This window comes from Acinonyx jubatus, chromosome D3 (assembly GCF_027475565.1).
Source record: "Acinonyx jubatus isolate Ajub_Pintada_27869175 chromosome D3, VMU_Ajub_asm_v1.0, whole genome shotgun sequence".
NCBI classification, from domain to species: Eukaryota; Metazoa; Chordata; class Mammalia; order Carnivora; family Felidae; genus Acinonyx; species Acinonyx jubatus.
This window is the reverse complement of record NC_069392.1, coordinates 62651737-62672667: the sequence shown is the minus strand read 5'-3', so window position 1 is coordinate 62672667 and position 20931 is coordinate 62651737. Positions and strand designations below refer to the sequence as shown.

The 20931-nt window shown below is 35.8% G+C and overlaps 1 long non-coding RNA gene across 1 annotated transcript in view; it reads right to left on the bottom strand.

Moving 5' to 3' along the window:
* Positions 1–20931, bottom strand: part of LOC128312305 (uncharacterized) — a 55243-nt gene that overhangs the window by 1777 nt on the left and 32535 nt on the right. Inside the window, exons 2-3 of the long non-coding RNA XR_008291391.1 lie at positions 18361–18411; positions 5490–5579 (exon numbers count right to left, since the gene is read on the bottom strand). This is a non-coding gene — a long non-coding RNA (uncharacterized LOC128312305). The remainder of the gene's footprint in view (positions 1–5489; positions 5580–18360; positions 18412–20931) is intronic.

Genomic DNA, 20931 nt, shown 5'->3' with positions numbered 1-20931 from the left:
AGCAACCCATTGAGTGCTGGATTTTATGACACTGATTTTCCCAAAACCCTAACAATACAGGTAAAGAATACAAAATAATATAAATTTAAAATAACAAGAAACACTTTCAGCTAATCGGAGAGCATGGCTGTTCTCTTAAGCTTTCCTAAAAGTCTATCAATGTAACTTTCATCAAATAAACTTTTCTACTTACCCTAGTTTATTTCACTTTTTTTTCTAAGCCCTTACAACACTTGTTTTATCACCCTTACGGTACTTTTTATATATTCTTTATATTATATTGCCTTTACTTCTGTCATAGTTTTTTTTGTCTAGGGCAAAACCTTCTCTTTGAGGGCACAGGCTATATCTTACACTCTTCCATCCTCTCAAGCTGCTTACATTTCCTTTCCCTAGGCTGAAACTCATATACCTTGATAACACTCAGGGGGTTCCTCAAATCTTTCCTCACTTGGGTCAAGTCAATTGTTATTTTTCTATCTTCATATGAGTGAATTTCCTAGAACTTCCAGAGAAAAACACTTATCCATTCTGATAGACTTGCTTTTTTATTTATATGTTCCAATATCATGTAGTCCTTCATAAGTGCTATGCAAAACACTGGCTCACAACTGAACTCACAACCTTTTCTTTGTAAGTAGCTCCAAGCCTTTCCACTCCCTTCTAGATTCTTCTGTTAATAAATCTCTCACTTTCAGTCACCTGGACTTCAATATCCCAGGAAATAGGAGCTATTAGGAGTAAGTCATTTACATCTCCTCCACTATCTCAAATCCATATTTTAATCAATTTTTCCTGTCTGAATCAAGAAGGTTTCTCTACTATTTTGTTTTTCATAAAGAATATCTCTACTTGGGGCGCCTGGGTGGCTCAGTCGGTTGAGCATCCGACTGCGGCTCAGGTCATGATCTCGCAGTTCGTGGTTTCGAGCCCCGCATCAGGCTCTGTGCTGACCTCTTGCTCAGAGCCTGGAGCCTGCTTCAGATTCTGTGTCTCCTTCTCTCTCTGCCCTTCCCCTGCTCACGCTTTGTCTCACTCTGTTTCTCAAAAATAAATAAATGTAAAAAAAAATAAAAAAAAAAAAAGAATATCTCTACTTGTGCCTTTGATCTTATTTTTTAAATTTTCTTTGGGACATTTCCTATCAAATACCTTATCTTACACATTAATTTCTCTTCCTCCATGGATGTCATTTCTTTTGCTTGAGAGTGCATTTAAGACATCTACATTCTTTTTTTTTAATATTAGAAAAAATTTGTCTTTAATATTTATTTATTTGGGTGGGGAGGGAGCAGAGAGAGGGAGACAGAGAATCTGAAGCAGGCTCCAGGTTCTGAGCTGTCGGCACAGCCCAACATGGGGCCTGAACTCAGGAGCCATTAGATCATGACCTGAGCCACAGTCAGACGCTTAACTGACTTGAGCCACCCAGGTGCTCAGAAGACGTTGACATTCTAACAAAACTATCTCCTCCGTCCTACTCTCTACTTAACCTACAGTCCATTTACCTTAAATAACAAACTATTATAATTTCACTTCATCTCTTGCTTACTTCAAAGACTATACATTAAACTTCTATCCTAAGAATGCAGATGGAACTATTCTAGCCAAGGGTCACCAAAGATGAGCTACCTGTCAAATCCTGTGTCTTTCTTTTCAGGTCTCCTCTTTCTGGACTTGTGGGTTAGAATGTGATCCTCTTCTCCTTCCACATTTTGGAACTCTTCTTTCCATGAGGCTTTATGAGATTACCCACCCATTGGCTCTTTCTACCTTTTTGAATCCTTCCTCTCTTTTGCTCTTCTATTAATTATTGTATAAGTGTTAATTCTCTCTAGGATTCCACATTTAGCCTTTTTCAATATTAACAATAACAGGAATTTTTTAGTTCTATTCTATACTAGTGCCTGTGCTATGGTTTATGGGTTATCTCACAGGTAGTCAGGATTATTCCATCAGAGAAGTGGATAATTATCTCATGCTCATTTATGAAAGCGAAGCCTGAAATTTAGAAGGTATGTAACTTGCTCACACAGCTAATAAGTAGCAGAGGCAGTATTAGTGTCTAAGCATGCTGATTCTACAGGATGGTCAAAAGTTTTTTCAAGAGCATTTTTATCCATACCAATGATTCTAAGTATTGTCTTTATGTTTCTGATTCCAAAATACATTATTTCCAATCCTGACCTGTCTATACCCTCGACATGTGTTTCTACATGCATTTTAAATCTTGAGTCCCACCCAACTTTATCTTTGGCCACACAGGGCTCTTCCCAAATCATGATGGTAATCTGATGATCATGACTCCATGCCTTGCTTCTGCCTTAATCTCTGCCATACAAAGTCCTAATCTGTATATGTTGCCCACAGGTACACTCTTAAATGAGTCCTCATTCTTTAAGATCTAACTCAAATATGTTCTCTTATTTCTAGCTTCCCCTGACTTTCACATACAAAATTCATTTCTCCCACATCTGCATGCTATACAAAATTTACTGAAAATATCCCCATTGTATTACTTAACACTTAGCATTGTAGTTCATTTGATATATATTTTTTTTCCAAATAAATAGATGGTAAATATATTAATTTATGAATGCCTACTCTGTAGGATAAAAATCAATACGCCTTGGACATAGAATGGCCTTGGTAATCATTCCTTGAATGTGCAAAATAAATGAATATGTCTCCAAAACTACATTTTAAAAATAACACTTTTAGAATTGACGTGTGATCCTTATTCATTTCTTGTTGGTATCTATAGCTAATCAAGGCCTTTAGGATATATTGCTATGATCTCTGAACTCCACCCCACATAATTTCTACCATGTCAGAAATAATTGATGGAGGTAAGCACAAACATTACCTAATTAACAAGGTAGATATTAAATAAGTGCATGACATAAATTATTGTCAATAAATATTTCTTCTTAAATCACTTCTCTTCTGTTTCTGCATATCCAGCTATAAAAAAATCCAATTCAAAGATCATCCCTTCCATAAATATTTCCAAAAACATGCAGTTACAAGAATCTTTATATTTTTTTCTCTGAACTACTTTAGCTGGATCTGTATCTCTTCCATAATGTATCTCTTTATATCTTGCATCTGATTACTTCTATTTGTCTGTAAGATGCTTGAAGACAGGGTTCCCTTTCTTACCTCTTTGGTATCCCTTGTACCTGGAAGTTTTTCTCACAGTAGGAACACAGTGAGGATAATAATACACATATGGCTAGTAATAAATTCTCCTTAAATAATTAATCTCAAAAAATATAATTGAATAGCTAAGGCTTATTAAGTGAAGCCAATAAGCATCAATTAACTGTTAACACTATCCCCAGCCACATGCATAGGCTTTGTGAGTTTTAAGGAAGAAAAACACTTGATTGCTCCCCTTATAGCTTTTATAAAGTAGTTGGAGAGATAGATTTTTATAAATGAAACTGGAGGACTCTGTAATCAGATGAGTGATTTTTTCCAATTACATCATCACCATTTATATGATGGAAGAAGATTCTTTCTTTACTTCTTAATTGTGTCCAATGACTCTGAACTTTAACAGCTGGAAGTGAACAGATTGACTGACAATAGTCAGTGGAAATTCATGCCTGGGAATGAGTTCAAAGCACTGTGATTACCAAGAGTGGGATTGTCAAAATCAAGTTTAGTCCATGGGGAGAAAGCTCTCATTATGAAGACCATCTAGACAGGAGATGGAGATGAATCAATGCAATTGGAGATTCAAGCTGTGAAACTGGAGGCTATTTGGGTGAGGTTTGATGCTGAGGTCACTACTGCATTTAATGGCTTTGTACTGCGGACAGTAACCACCAGGCAAGAGTTGGGAACAATTTGTCCCACTCTAGGAAGAATGCCAGTCGAAAGTGTGTATGTGTCCAGAATCTATCCTCTGACCTCCTCCCTGATGTTTACACCATGTAGCTCTTGACCCTGGCAATTTTCTTAAGTGAGCTTTGTTTAAACCAAAAATACAGAAAATACTTATTGACCTTTGAGATACTGGTTAGATAATTTATTTATTTAAAAAATAAAATTGTATGAGTATGCAACCATTTATTTTAAATGAAATCTGGTACAGCCCTATATAACTTATTTAAATTATCTAGGAAAATATAGAAAAGTTGAAACTCAAAAATGAGTAAAGGTGCTCCTTAAACACTAAACACAGATATTTTTCAAATCTAGGAAATATTAACTATTATGAACCTGATGGATATGAATTATCAGAAACAAATAATGTTTTTCCCTGTGAAAAGATTGTCATCCCTTTCAGGAGGAAGAATGCTGTTCTTTGTTTCATATCTGGCTCTCAGATACGGCTTAGAGATACGGTCTGTGCAAACCAGAAAACTGAATAAGCCCCCTTTCTCTATCTCTATAAGTAGAGTGCTGCCTTTTAAACATTACCAGGAACCTCACTTACACCAAATAAAAATATATTCAATGTTTAGTTAACTTAGCACCTCAAGAGTCCAGTTGATTTAAGAAAATATATATATGTTACTACTAGCCTATAGATACATTTGTTCACATTGGAAAAAGGTATTATCCTTTTAAGACATTTTATTTCCATGGTTTGGAAAGCTATTGTAATAACCTAATTTCATTAGGGCAGAGCATTTTACTATCATTTATTATTAAATTTTCTTAATACTAAACAATGTGATGATGTCTATGTTGCATGAATGCTGCCTAGATGTTTGCCAAGCAAAGTCTACATAGCTTTTCTTGACAGAAATGCCTGACATTTCCAACTCAAACCTCTTAAGTAGTTTTAACTCATTAAAACATAAAAATAGCCAAGGATGTCTTAATTTGTGAGTTCCTGGCAAGATTATTATATCACTGAAGTTATCTATGATTATCTCCCCCCTTCTTCCTTCTTTCTCTGATGTGGGTTGCTATGACATTACTAGTAACATCAAAAATTTTAATGCAATGCAGCAAATAATTTTCCTATGAAAATTACATTTTATAAAACTATTGAATATCAACAATTTCATATGCTTCAATCTAATACAATGTTCATATATTAAAAATATTTTAAATGTTTATTCATTTTTGAAAGACAGAGACAGAGCACAAGCAACGGTGGGGCAGATAGAGAGGGGGACACCAAGAATCTGAAGCAGGCTCCAGGCTCTGAGCTGTCAGCACAGAGCCTGACTCAGGGCTCATGCTCATGAACTGCAAGATCATGACTTGAGCCAAAGTCAGATGCTTAACCAACTGAGCCACCCAGGCGCCCCATGCTCATACATTTTTTAAATAGATGGCCATTTAAAATATTTTTGGAATAATTTTGTTTTGTTTGAATGCTTTCAGATCACTCAATAGATGGTACATTTAAAATTATACATGTGGGTGAACAAAATTTTCAGGGAAGATGGAGTAGATGTGTTTTTCCCATTAAAATAAACATAAGAGGACTCTGAAAGGCAGAAAGAGAAAGACTAGATAGTGACCTTGGGATACAAGGATCAACATGGTGGTGAATTCTCCTGGTTTCTTTTTCCTTCATGCATTCCAGACTTGGAACTGAACCAGGCAACAACCTGGAAAAGGCAAAGTAAGCAGATTTAAACCAACAAGCAAACAATCAAACAAACAAACAACTCTAGTAAATGTCTGCTCACTCTAGGCTAGGGATCAGCAAAGAGGCAGATAAAATATTTAGACAAAAATCACTCTATTCCAGTCAAACACCACAGGAAAAATAAAAAACAAAAAACAAAAAAACAAAATCAGTGGTCCCCACCCCTACTCACTCCTACAAAAGACACATGGGGAACCTGGATCTGCACACTCACCAGGCTATAAGGAGTCACCCCAACCTCCACCTTATTGGGTGGTGTCAGAGAAGGCCAATAAAGGGTTAGGGAGGCCAAGGCATTCTTTCCCCATCAGGTGGTTATGACCTCCTTCCTCTGCCCCTGTGGTGCCAAGACCACGGAGAGGAAAGTAACAAAGCACTATGCCTCTTCCAAGCCAGAGAAGAATTTGGAAGAGCTACTGGGTATTCTCACCCCACAGTAACTAGAAGGCTCTCTCTCATCTTACCCTTACCTGGCAATAGTGAAGCAACACTTCCCCACTTCTTTCCCCACTACATAAGTTTCAGAGAAATCTTGCTCAAACAGAAGTTTAAATAGGATCCAGAGTCTCATAACACAGTACTCTCATGTACAGGTTTCCATTGAAAATCACTTGTCATACTGAGAACCAGAAAAATCTCAACATGAATGAAAAAAATCAACAGGCAACACTGAGATGACACAGATGTTAGAATTATCTGACAAAGACTAAAAAACCCACACACTAAAATTAAAAACATAAAAACATTTAAAAATAGAAACTCTCATGAAACAGAAAATATAACATAATAAAAAGCTTAGAATGCAAAAGCACCATAACTGAAATAGAAAACTCATTATATACTTTCAATAATAGAGTGGATGTGACAAAGGAAAGAATGCAGGAACTTGAAGATAAAACAATACAAATTAACCATTCTGAACAACAAAGAGAAAATAGAGTAAAAGAATAAAAAATGAACACAGATTGGTAGGCCCTTAATAAAATTCCACTATTCATGTACTCAAGAGTCTCAGAAGAAGAGGGAAGGAGTGTAGGGCTAAAAAATTACTTGAAGAAATAAAAACAGAAAACTTCGTAAATTTAGCAAAAACTGTAAACCTACAGGTTCAATAAGCTGTGATCTCAAACAAGATAAACTCAAAGAAACCCATGTCAAGACACATACATAAGCTTCTGAAAACTAAAGACAAATTTAAAAAGCAGAGAGAGAGACAGAGAGGGAGACAGAGACAGAGAGACACCCAATGAGAGATAGAGAGACAGTGGCAGAGAGAGACAAAAGAGAGAAATAATAACTTCTATATAAAGGAAAAGCAAGTGGAATGATAGAGGGTTTCTCATCAGAAATCAAAGAGGCCAGAAAGAAGTGGCACAACATTTTTCAATGCTAAAATACACCCAGCATTTTAGCTGAAATTCCTGATTTCCTAATCCAATGAAAACAATCCTTCGATAATAAAGCAGAAATAAAGAAGGAAAAGAGAATCTGTCATAAGCAGACCTATCATAAATAAATGGCTAAAGACAGTTCTTTAACCAGAAAGGAAATGATAAGAGAACAAATCTTAAAATGCCAAGAAGGAAAAATAAAAACAGAAATAAAAATTTAAGTAAATACAAGACATTATCCTTCTTTTCTTTGCTGCTGTCATTGCTACAGGCAGATGGGACCACCTAGCCATACCCTTTGTGGATCAGTGGCGTGGAGGCTTGGAAAGTCTGGGGTTTTGTTGCTACTGCTGCCATTGCCACTGCCACCAGTAGTAGATCAGTTTGCCCAGCAGGCCAGGTGTGGAGCTGGGGCTGCATGGCAGGGTCTCTGCTGCTGCCAATGTGTAAGAATGCCTGCAGAGCCTCATTGGTGAAGCAGGAACCAGGACTCCACTCTAGGTCTCTTTTGGACACTGCCTTTCCCAGTTCTTTGGCTAGAGAGAGCAGGTTTTCCTTGGACATGTTTGTTGTTGTTTAAACCTGTTGTTAGTCACTGGGCTGCAGGCTTCATTGGTACTGGGTCAGGGGGTATATAGAAAGTAAAGAGAAAACTCAGGGACTTCATCATGTTGTTTAAGTCTTCTTCTTTCTAGCTTTCCATCCTTTTGTCTATTGATAATTTCTAGGGCATTAGTTATAATTAAAGTGGAACAGCAGAGAAAAGTGAATCTGTACTATCTTATCCCAGAAGTAGTCACTAATTGTGTTGAATTAATATTTTTTCCATGTTTTGTTTATAGGTTTCATTTCAGAAACTTCTTATTCAAGGAGACTTCCGGACGCCCCACATTTGATTTGGTTCCCTCCTATGAGTTCCCATTGAATCCTATAGTCAAATAGTAGCCCATGTACTAGAGTGCCAAGAAAAGGAAATATAATATTGTGAGAATATAGTTCTATGACAGAATGGATCGTGTTTGGTTCAGTATGTAAACCCTGGCATGCCTCATAGTGGGGGCTCAAAAAATGTTATTGAGCAAATGAATGAATGTTTGAATGAATCTGTGAATGAATGAATGAATGAAAAATTGTTAAACTGAAGTGTAAGCTCTTTGAGAAATTATTTCTCATTCATCTTTTTTTCATCACAACTACTGGGAAAATTATTTTTATCTGATAGTTTCTTAAATAGAGACTGTTATCAGAGCATGGCTGTACTTTCAAAAAGAGCATAATGTGGGTCACCTGGGTGGCTCAGTCAGTTGAGCCAACTTCGGCTCAGGTCATGATCTCACGGTTCATGAGTTCAAGCCCCACGGGCTCTGTGCTGACAGCTCAGGTCCTGGAGCCTGCTTCGGATTCTGTGTCTCCCTCTCTCTCTGCTCCTTCCCTACTCACACTCTGTCTCTCTCTCAAAAATAAATAAAGATTAAAAAAAATTGAAAAGAAAAAGAGCATAATCTATCTGGCAATTAATTAACTAGGCTCTTTCCAGCACCAATAGTACATATACGCAAAAAAATAAATAATTGAACAGTTTTAATTTTAAATTTAAGTAATAACTTAATTAATTACATAAAATTAATTTATGCCATATATAGTAATACATATATAATAATTATGTAATACATAATTAATTTAATTAATTGATGCAAAATTAATTTTACGTAATTTTAATTTTATGTAATTAAAATTTTAGTTTTGGGCACCTGTATCATTTGTGATTGAAAATTTATTTCTCAATTCAGATAATTTGTGGTCTTTTGGTCTGCAACCTATAGTTTCATATTTCCAATACTTCATTACCTAGATGTTTACATAAAAAAATATATGAAATTTGGGTTGGCCACATACATGGAAAGATAAAAATATATTTTGAGAAATGTTGGGTATTTATGACTTAGGAAATGACTTTCCTATCTATTCCATTTGTTCCTCTTTGTCTTTTTCTTCTCTTTTTCCTTCTCCTCTGCCTCTTCCTATCTCCACCCTCCTGTTTTCTTAATATTTTGCACTGTTCTATTCCAATCTAAATCTTTTGCTTAGCAAATATATTTTAGACACTTAAAATCAACATAGAAAGTTCAGCTTCTGTCATTATCTAGAACTCACTTGATTTTGAACCATATTCCCAATATCTTACTATTAACTATCCCATTGGCTGTACTTATCTGATTTGACCTGACCTTTTAAGCAGCCAATTCTTGGTCTTAAGTGTGAACAGCATTACTTAATCTGCTTATTCAGATAAGACATTATGGAAGATGCTGTGTCTTTGTATAAATACAGCTTCTTTGATATGACTTGATATACAGTGGATATTCCAGTCCTAAGGGATGAACCTAAAATATGGAAATATTTTGCTATAAGGTATTGGGCTAGTTTAACCAAAGGGAAAAGTAGAAAGTGGGTATTACAGAAAAACAAAACAAAACAAAACAAAACAAAACAAAACAAAACAAAACAAACAAAAACATTTAAAGAAGTGGTTCAGAATCTTGATCTGGCTCCTAAATCCTCATTTAGGAGACTTCCTAGATTGCAGAACTTATCTTCTCTCTCCCTCTCTACCTCTTCCCACCTCTCCTGCAGTCAGTTATATTCTCTGTTCTGCTGCTCCATTCAATTAATTCCCCTCACATAAGTAGCAAATTGAAAGATGAAAATCTCTTTTAAGACCAAGTTTTCAAAGTACACTGGTATAATAATGAATCTTCATGAGTTTTCTGTATGTCATTCTGTTTAATAATAATGTCATTGATTAATATTGCCTACAATAGTAATGATAATTATAACTTATTTTATACTTCAGATACATATGGTATCATCTCATTATAAGAGCATTGTCATTTCTGCAACAACATTGTTTCACTTTAGCCTACATTACTGATAATAATGATTCTCTGTCAAAAGTCATACCTATTTGTTACATTATATATAGAATAAAGCCTAAGAATTGTTCTATCTTGTCAAAAATAGGACAACTGAATCATATAGAAAGAATATTTTTAATTTGTTTATTCATTCATTCATTCATTCATTCATTCATTCAGAGTGCACACAGAGGGGATGCAGAGAGAGGGAGAGAGCGAATCCCAAGCAGGCCCCGCATTCTCAGTGCAGAGCCTGATGCAAAGTTCAATCTCACTAACTATAAGATCAAGACCTGAGCTGAAATCAAGAGTCAAACACTTAACCAACTGAGCCACTCAGGCATCACAATAATTTTTATAAAATGATCAGTATCTACCCTTTTATACAAGGTGTTATTATATTTCAGCTTACTTGTTCATTAATGACAATAAGATTTATTATATATCCTAATAATGTCCCCTGCCCAATGTCATTTTACTGTATATTAAATCATGGCATTTTACCAATCACTAACCATGGCTTCATGAGGTAGGGAGAGTAAAGTATTATCTTAGCCCCGTGACTTTACAGCAAGGAAAACTAGATAATAGGGCAAATGGCAAGTCCTATGCTATTAAGTAGATTAAATTTTCCTTTAGATAAGTGGCCATTTTCTTAAGTTCAGGGGAACTCAAAAAGCACAATATAAGGATCTCAAACACTATGAGATTCCTCTTTTTCTTTTCTTTTTTTTTTACTTCATTCTTTTAAATATTTACTATATGTTAAATCTCTTAAGACCCCCAAATCCAGGGAAAACCACTATTTAAATTTTCATAATAGCCTTCAAGTAGTTCTCTTCATTTATAGTGTATCGGATAAATACATGTAAAAATTGAGTATTAAAAATAGGATAAATGATAATTCATTTTGGATTGCCCTCTTTAACTATGTATTGTGAACATGAATTATATCTATTAAGTGTGCAGGCTTGAAATAAGATCCCAGTCATCAAAATGCTTATAATTGACTTTGAGGAATAAGACCAGCACAGATGCAAGAATACAATATTACTTCATGATAGCAAGACGTCATTCACTACTCAAGTCCCACACTGCACATCTGAGATGGCCCAGAGTAGAAACTTAAGAGATGTTATAAACAGATAAAAGAATGAGAGGATGGTTTAAATGTAGTAAAACACAAAAACTAAAGAGGATGGGTTTGTTTTGGGTGGTCAGAGAAGCTTCAATGAGGAGGTAACTTCAGAACTGAATGACAGAAGGATCCAGAAAAAAGAAAGGCAGAGTTCTCCAGAAGGGCAGCAAGAGAAAAGGCATACAAAAGGGACAGCATGAGATCTGTCTGGAGTATCCTTGCAGACATGGACTTGGGGCATAATGTGTATATATCATAAGGCAATACTGGCTTGGATTCCATTGCAGGGCCTATGAAAGCTTGAATTAGAAGAGCATTTTATCTTTCAGGAATTTGAAAGCCAGTTTATATTTGTGATCAGCTTGCTGCGCATAAGAATTATATATGAATAAAATGTGGAATAAATTTGAGAAAGGGAAATGTGAAAACAGGAAGAGTACGATCGGAACAGTCTGAGCATGAAATAAAAGTGTCTGAAGCAGAAGGTAGCCATGACCAAGAGAACACAAGTAAATGAGTGTGGCTACACAGTGGGTACTGCACAAAAGTGGGGAGAGGTGTTATAGACTTTTGGCCCTGAAAAAGCAGGGAATGCAGGGGGTGCTTGACTGGCTCAGTTGGTGGAGCTTCATCTTGATCTTGGGGTCATGAGTTTGAGCCCACGTTTGGTGTAGAGATTGTTTAAATAAACAAACTAAATAAAAAATCCCCAGAGAATGTATATAGAGAGAGCTGAACTGACATGTGTTGAGTCAAGCAATAGAAGCAGCAAGAGCATGTTGGGGTAAAAGGAAGAACATGTTAGACCTGGATTCACTTTTGACTAACTGTGCTATATTGGGGAACTGGCTCAACATTTTGATGATCAGTGTTTATATTTATAATTATAATACTAAAACTATCCTACACATTTGTACAAAGATTGAATAAAATAAAGCTTATTAAAGATTAACACATAGTAATCATTCTATAAAGTCTGGCAACTTTGATCAGCACTTTATATATGGTAACTTGGCTAATTTATTTTTTAGTTTCTTTAAAAATTTTATTATGTAACATTTAGTACATAACAAATTATAAATGCTCTGTATATTTTATGAAGCATGATAATAAACTTGCAGTCATGAGCTGACCATCCATTTTAAAGACTATAACAGAACCAATGTCATTAAAACCCCATGTGTCACAGTCATGGTGACAGATGAAACCATTACATTGACTTCATTCATTCATTTAGTTAGTTATAATTATTTTTTATTTTTATTTTTAATGTTTATTTGTTTTTGAGAGAGAGAGACAGAGAGAGAGAGAGAGACAGAGAGAGAGAGAGTAGGGGAGGGCCACAGAGAGAAGGAGACAGAGGATCCAAAGCAGACTCCACACTGTCAGCACAGAGCCTGATGTAGGGCTCAAACCCACAAACATGAGATCATGACCTGAGCCCAAAGTTGGACACTTAACTGACTGAGTCACCCAGGTACCCCACATTGACTTTTTAAATGATTATTTGAGTCCTAATTCACATACAATAAAGTGCAGGCACCTTAAGGGTATAGTTCCATGAATTTTAAAAATATTTTTAATTATTTATGAAATGAAATTAAATGTATTTAAGTTATACAACATAATTTGATATATATATAGTAAAATTATTACTACTACAGTTGAGCTAATTAGCATGTCTTTTCTTATAGTTATTTTTGTGTATGTCATACAGTTATTGTTTTGTGTGTAATGAAATCTGAAATCTCTCTTAGCTTATGTCTAATATTCAATACAGTATTATTAACTGTAGTACTTGTGCTGTTCGTTAGATCTCTAGACTTATTTATCCCATATAACTTCAACTTTGTACCCTTGACCAGTATCTTTCCATTTGTCCTCCATCTCTCAGCCCCTGGTAACCACCATTCTACTGCTTCTGTGGTTTTTTAGATTCTACCTATGAGATCATGCAGGTATTTTCCTTTCTGTGCCTTGCTTATTTCACTTAGTATATCTTCCAGCTTCATTCATGTTTGCATCAACATGAAGTTCCTTCTAAATGAAAGCCAATTTATAGACTCCTAGAATTGATTTAACATTTTTCTTTCTTTCTTTATTTTTTTTGGTTGCCAAAATCTCCCCAATTTTTTTTATTCCAGTATTATTAATAGTGTTACAGTAGTTTCAAGTGTACAACAGAGTGATTTGACAATTCTATACATTACTCAGTGCTCACACCACAGTAAGTGTACTTTTAATGCCCTTCACCTATTTCAGTCATCCCTCCACCCACCTCCCCTCTGGTAGCCCTCAGTCTATTCTTTAAGAGTCTTTTTGTTTGTTTGACTCTTTTTGTTTGTTTCTTAAATTTCACATGAGTGGAATCATATGGTATTTGTCTTTCTCTGATTGACTTAATTCACTTAACATTATACCTTCTAGATCCATCCTTGCTGCAAATGGCAAGAGTTCACTCTTTTGTATGGCTGAATAAAATATTCCATTGTGTACATGTATACTACCTCTTCTTTATCCATTCATTTATTGATAGTCACTTGGATTGCTCCCATAATTTGGCTATTGTAAATAATGCTGAAATAAACATGGGGGTGCATATATCTTTTCACATTAATGTTTTTATATTCTTTGGGTAAATGCCCAGTAGTAGAATTACTGGATGATACGGTGGTAACTCTCTCCTTAATTTTTTTGAGGAAACTCCATACTGTTTTCCACAGTGGCTGCACCAGTTTACATTCCCACCAACAGTGCACAATGGTTCCTTTTCTCCACATCCTCACCAACACTTGTTGTTTCTTGCATTTTTTTTAATTTTAGCCATTCTGACAGGTGTGAGGTGGTTTTTTAATTTGCATTTCCCTGATAATGAGTGATGCTGTACATCTTTTAATCTGTCTGTTGGCCACCTGGATATCTTCTTTGGAGAAATGTCTATTCATGTGTTCTGTCTATATTTTATTGGATCGAGTTATATCAGTTCTTTATACATTTTGGATACTAAGCCTTAATCAGATATGATACATTCAAATATCTTCTCCCATTAAGTAGGTTGTCTTTGAGTTTTGTTGATTGCTTCCTTTGTTGTACAGAAGCTTTTAATTTTGATGTAGTCCCAATAGTTTATTTTTGCTTTTATTTCTCTTGCCTCAGGAGACACATCTAGCAAAATGTTGCTATGGCCATTGCCAGGGCTCTCTTCCTCTTTTTTTTTTATTCATTTTGAGAGAGAGAGCATGCACACAAATGGGGAGGGGGTAGAGAAAGAGAATCCCAAGCAGACTCTGCACCACCAGTGCAGAGTCCGATGGGGGGCTTGAACCCATGAACTGTGAGATCATGACCTGAGACAAAGTCGGATACTTAACTGACTGAACCACCCAGGTGCCCCTGCTAGTGCTCTCTTCTAAGATTTTTATGGTTTAGGGTCTCACTTTTAGGTCTTTGATCCATTTTGAGTCTGTTTCTGTGTATGATGTAAGGAAGGGATCCAGGTTCATTCTTTGCACATAACTGTTCAGTTTTCCTATGTAGTTCCATGATATATATATATATAGTCTCAATACCAAATGTGACAAGTATGACTACTTCCCCTAACAAAGATATGAAATAATTATATCATGCTAAAACATTTCCTTTTACCCCTTTACAGTTAATCCCAACTACTCCAGTTTGTCCCAGGCAACCACTGATTTATTTTTCATACATTTATTTTGTCTACTTTAAAACTTTATGTAAATGGAATCACTTGTTGTACCTGGCTTCTTTCACTCAAACCAATATTTAGATTCAGCCATATTATGTGTAGCTACAGTTTGTTCATTTTTATTGCTAAGAAAGCTGCACCACATAGAATATGCCACAACTCATGACATTTGGGTTGCCTTATGTTTTGGTTATTATAAATGAACCCGCTTTGAACATTCATGTATAAGATTTTTTTGTGTGTATGTTATGGAAACATAACAGCTAAATACCTATGAGTGAAAGCTCTAGGATAGACAAATATTTAACTTTGTAAGAAAATGCCAAACTATTTTCTAAAGTTGTTAGTTTGCTTGTTTTTTAACATCTCACTCCTACCTGAAATATTATGGGTTCTGGGAACTCCATACCCTCACCAACATTGGGTATTATAAACCTTAATTTCAGACATTCTAATTGGTATAAAATAGGTATCTCATTCTGGGTTTAATTTTCATTTGCCCATGACCAGTCATGTTGAGCATCTTTTCATGTACTTATTGGCCAGAAGTACATCTTTTCTGAAGTGTCAGTTAAAGTCCTTTGTCCATTTATTTTTGTCAGGCTCTTTGTTTTTGTATAATCGAATTGTTAAGAGTTATTTATAAATTCTGAATGCAAGTTCTCTGTCAGTTATATGCATTGCAAATATTTTCTCCTGGGCTGTGATTAGCCTTTTCATTTTTGTAATGAAAAGAGCAAAGAGTTTTAATTCTGAAGAAGTGCAATTTATTAATTGTTTTCCTTTATAGTTTGTGCTGTGACCTCAGAAATCTTTGTTTACCCCCAGATTGTAATGATTTTCCCTGGTCTTCTGGTAGAAGTGTAATAGTTAAACCAGGCTTCTAGTGAGGTAGACATTACCCTCATTTCAAAATTATGGAAAAGACAGGCAGGGTAGTAAAAACCCACTCATATTAATGCCAGGACTGCCCAACTTCCTAATGAGTTATATATTTTTTAAGTGCTCAAATTACAGTTTATAGTAAGGGACAGTGGAAAAATGATAGGACCTAAAATTGAAATTCTTGAAATCTAACCTCAAACATTCTACATCTCAGCTGTGTGACCTTGTGTGGGTAACTTCATTCTTAACTGAGGAGTTAGAATGGAAAGCCTTCATATTTCCTGCAGTTTGAATTTCATAAGTAAGCAAAATCCAGTTTCCTCTATTGCGGACTCTTAAGGGCCAAACACAGCTGCCTGTGGAAGCTTCTCTTGTATATTGTAAATGACGTGTAAACTCCTTCAGCCCAGCAAACAGAGGGATGCAGGCGCTGCTGTGCCATTTCACCCCGGTGGGCTGGCCAAATTCCAATCCATGTAATTGCATTCCACAGCTCCTGCCTCCCCTGCTGGTTCAGTTGGGATGGGGTGAGCGGTTCCCAAACCCAGCCCTCACTGCCTTCTTCAACAGTTGGGATCTATTGCTCTGTGCTATGAAACAACCATCAGGCCACCCACTCCCAAAGTGGCTTCTGTGTGCAGTCCCAGCCTGTGGATTCCCAGGAGGGTGCTTTTAATGGGGGCAGCCCTGAAGTCAAAGTATATATGTCTCTGGTTACTCCCTCCATGCACTGAGAAGAATCCCAGGGTCTGGGAAACATAAGGAACAGTGATGTAAGTGAGGACATAATTTGGAAGGAAGAGTGCATTTTTTTTTTTAATACTAAGGGAAATGGAAAAAACATGGTTCTAGGCAGAAAACAAATGCAACCTTGTGTTTACTTCCATGGGGCTGCTGCTCCAGAGGTAACCTTGCTAATTAGATTTTGTGTGTGTGTGTGTTTATGTGTGTGTGTGACTTTGTTATTAGATGTTTGTTAATGAGTTGCACCATCTCATCTTGCCTGCAGTCTCCCTGGGCTGCTCTGAAAGTCTGCGTAGAGAAAACAGAGTAAGGTGCCTGTGCGGGAGACACATATTTGTCATGAATGCAAGCATACATGCTGTATATTGGACATTTCAAACACTCTGAAAGCCCAATGAGGCAGATAGGCTAGACATCTTTGACCTCTAGAAGAAACTTAGGATCCAACCTGGCTGAAGAGTAGGTGTGGTTATATAGTAAATAAACTGTTACCTGTGACTTAATCTTGCCTGAGGCTACTGCTATTGGAATAGTAATTCATTGATTTTTTTCCTAATCTTTTCCCATCCCAGAACTTAAAAAAAAAATCTTTCCCATGTCTTTATGCTTTATGAATAACCTTATTCAATCAATTCCAGAAAACCATGAAGTTTAAAGTTTAATTCTAAAAGCAATGCCTTTACTCTCCTTCCTTCTTACCTGCAGTATGGGAACCGCACTTCTCTGAGATACTCTCCAACTGTGTCAGTGTAAGTTTATAGTGTGCATTTCGTATATGTGCACATTCATGAGTGTGGTTGACTTCTGTGCACTGAAATTATAAGTACTGACTTGAGAAAGAAGTTGCTAGTTTACAAATTACTTCACTGACAAAATAAGAGAAAAAGAGTTCTCTTGTTTGAATGAAATATATTTGCCCTGAAGAAGAGCAGAAAATGCCACCCCAAAATATGCCTCTTTAGCATAAGAATTATTTTGAGCAGATCATTATTTTTTTAAGTTTACTTATTTGTTTTAAAAGAAAGAGAGTGAGCAGAGGAGGGGCAGAGAGAGTGGGAGAGAGAATCCCAAGCAGGCTCTGTGCTGTCAGCATGGAGCCTGATGCAGGGTTAGAACTCACAAACCGTGAGATCATGACCTGAGCTGAAGTCAAGAGTCAGATGATGCTCAACCAACTGAGCCATCCAGGCGCCCCTGTTTTGACCTGATTATTTCAAGAAACTGAAGACAGGAGAAGTTCTGAAAACAGACTAGAAGTTACAGGTTTGTAAGAGAAATTTACATTTATAAAGGAAAGCTCCATTTGTAAGTGCCTCCCTTTAAGCACCAGGATGAGGAGGATGACTCTAAATCATAATAAAATCTTATCAGTGGAAAAGCATAGACTTAAATCTGCATAACAATCTTTGCCTTTATTTAATTTGCTTTTCCTAGTAATCTCCCAGAATTCTGCCCCCCTCCACACACATCATTTTTCTTTTGTCTTTAGTTTAATATGGCATAGAAGGTGGTAGGTGGGGCCATCTTAGGAAGTTTAATTCATTTTTTCTGGGTGTCCCTCAGGTATATGTGAGCTATACATACATGTTAATAAACATTTGTTTTTTTTTTTCTTGTTAATTTCTCTTTTTATTACAGGGGTCTCAGCAAGAACTCAGAAGGGTAGAGGGAAAATTATTTTTCCTCCCCTTATACCCTTCATACCATTACTAAATTTGGCAAAAGTTTCTAATTAAGAATTGCTCTTAAAATGAAGAGCAGAAACAGTTTATTATCTCCCAGAAATATCCCCCTTTCATCTTTTATAGTGCTGTCTTTGTTTATTTTGTCATCTGTTATATCTACTTACAAATTACCTTTTCTTTTAACTGTACTTTTTTAAAGGTCCCTGCTGCCAGGAAGCAGAGACTGCCATGAAAATATTATGCCAATAGTTTTAATGCTTATTGAGCCATTACCTTTTTGCAGTAAAATCCATCTTGTCTTTCTATGACCCACAGATAAGCAGTCTGTAGAAAAAAAAAAGAATAAAGATGATGATGGCATAATTGTAACTACTGCACTAACTTAATTTCTCTGGGCTAATCATGTAATTTTTCTGGCTCAATTTCTAAAATTTGAATATCTGTCTCACTGAAATCACAAGAATATAGAAAAAAATAAATACATTCATTCAAAAATATTTGTTGAGTTCCTGCTACAAAGAACAAACAGAAACAGTGTTTTTGTAACTTTCATGTGTAAGATGTATTTCCTGCTCTCAAATCTCATGTTCTAGAGAACACAAAATGTAGAATGAAATAATTGAATAAAATGTTTTTAAAGGCACAATGGGATCTCCATTGTAGCCTCCATGGAGAAAGTGACATTGGAGATGAGCCTAGAACACAGTGGGGTGGACTGTACCATAACTGGAATAACTGGAGCAGAACTCTTTCAGAACTGCTCTAGAAATAATGGTTTGAAATAGTGGTTTAAAAGAAATAATGGTTTGAAATAGTGGTTTAAAAGAAATAATGGTTTGAAATGGAGAAGCAAACAGACTGAATCAAATGCAATATTTTGGAAAGTGTTTTGTATAACCAAACATGCAATGCTAATGAAAAATGATCACCACTATTACAGACCCAGTGGAGTCTATTTTGAGGACATTTTCATTTCAGTATTATAAATCTCCAGAGGAAAATACATGGACACTTAGTGTTCTGTTTTTGTTGTTATTGTTTCATTTGTTTGTAAGCACTGTGAAGCTGGGGACAGAAAGAGGTTGAGGGCAGAAGCCCTGAATAAGACTTCTAATCTTCCTCTCTAGCTTCAGCTTTGCTCAGAGGCTTTTTGCTCATCATCTTCTATGGACTATGCCTCAAAATAATAAACATAGGCACTTAAAACCATCTGAATTTTCTTGCTAAAAGAAATGTTGTATTAGGTTCCTAGGGCCACAGTAATAAATTACAACAAACTTGGTCATTTAAAACAACAGCAACATTTATCCTCTCACAGTTCTGGAGGCCAGAAGTCCAAAATGAAGAACTACACTCCCTCTGAAGTCTCTAGGAGAAAATCCAGCCTTGCCTCTTTCAGCATTTGGTATTTGGTGGCTCCAGATGTTTCTTGGCATCACTATTCTATTTGTTTGCTAAGGCTGCCATAACAAAGTACTGCAGACAGGGTGGCTTAAATAACAGAAATTTATTTCCTTATAGTTCTGGAGGCTAGAAATCTAAGATGAAGGTGTCAGCAGTTGGTTTCGTTTGGAGCCCTTTTGGCTAGCGGATGGTGGTCTTTTCCCTCTGTCTTCACATGGTCTTCCCTCTATGTGTGCCTATATCCTAATCTCCTCTTTTTGTAAGGACGCCAGTCATTGGATTAGGGCTCACCATAATGATCTCATTTAACCTTAATTATCCCTTTAAAGGCCTTAACTCCAAATGCTGTCATATTCTGAATGCTGGACATTATGGCTTCAACATACCAATTTGGGGGGGGGGGTCACAATTTAGCCTATAGCAACTATAGTCTCTGCCTCCATCTTCATATGGCCATATCCTCTTTCTGTTTCTTCTCCTCTTCTATCTGTGTTAAATCTTCCTCTGTCTTTCATAAAGACACTTGTCATTGGGTTTAGGGCACACCCGAATGATCCAGGATTATCTCCTCATCTCAAGGTCCCTAGCTTAATTGCATCTGCCAAGGCCCATTTTCCAAATAAGATCACATTCAGAGTTTCTGGGGAATATGGCACGGACATATCTTTAGGAGAGCTATCTCTATATGCATTGCAGTTGTGCACCACTAAAATATTGGTTACCCAGTCTTTCATTCTATTTTCTTTCTTGTTAGTAGTATAAACCATTTTATGCTTAAATTTAAATAAAGATAACACTTTTTTGGGGGGAGGGTAATATACCACTATACAGAGACAGTTACTTAAAGCATAATCAGATGTATTTTGGCTTATGTGGTACTTTTTAACCTTATCTTTTAATACCAAAAGTTCAGATACCATGAACATTTCTGGTTCTTGGCTAAGATTTAACAAGTTTTTCTGTTCTATATTTTGAGAAAAGATAGCAAGATGTTTCTAAGCAGTAAGATTTGTAACTGCTAAAATACTATTACTTTGGTTCTAGTTCATTATTTAAAATCTTTTTTGTTTAACTATAGATACAGGTCATCTATAAATTCACTTATTTTGATTTATCTATTTATGCATTAGCAAAAAAGTAAATAAAAACCATGACTATAGTAATCTAAGATATATAGCTATATATCTTAGATATATAATTAAATCTATTATTAAATTAACAAATATTTATTGGACAAGAAACTATTATGTGCCCAGCTATTGGAAAAGTAATACTATCTACACAGTCTATGGATTCTTATTGTACTTAAAGGCAGTATCCCATTGTTTTGTGCTAAGATTCACACAATCATGAATTAGTCTTACAGGACAGAAATTAACATGTTTTCCAGGCTAGTACGAGGGATATGTAGAAAGTAGTAAAATATTAGGGAACAGTTTG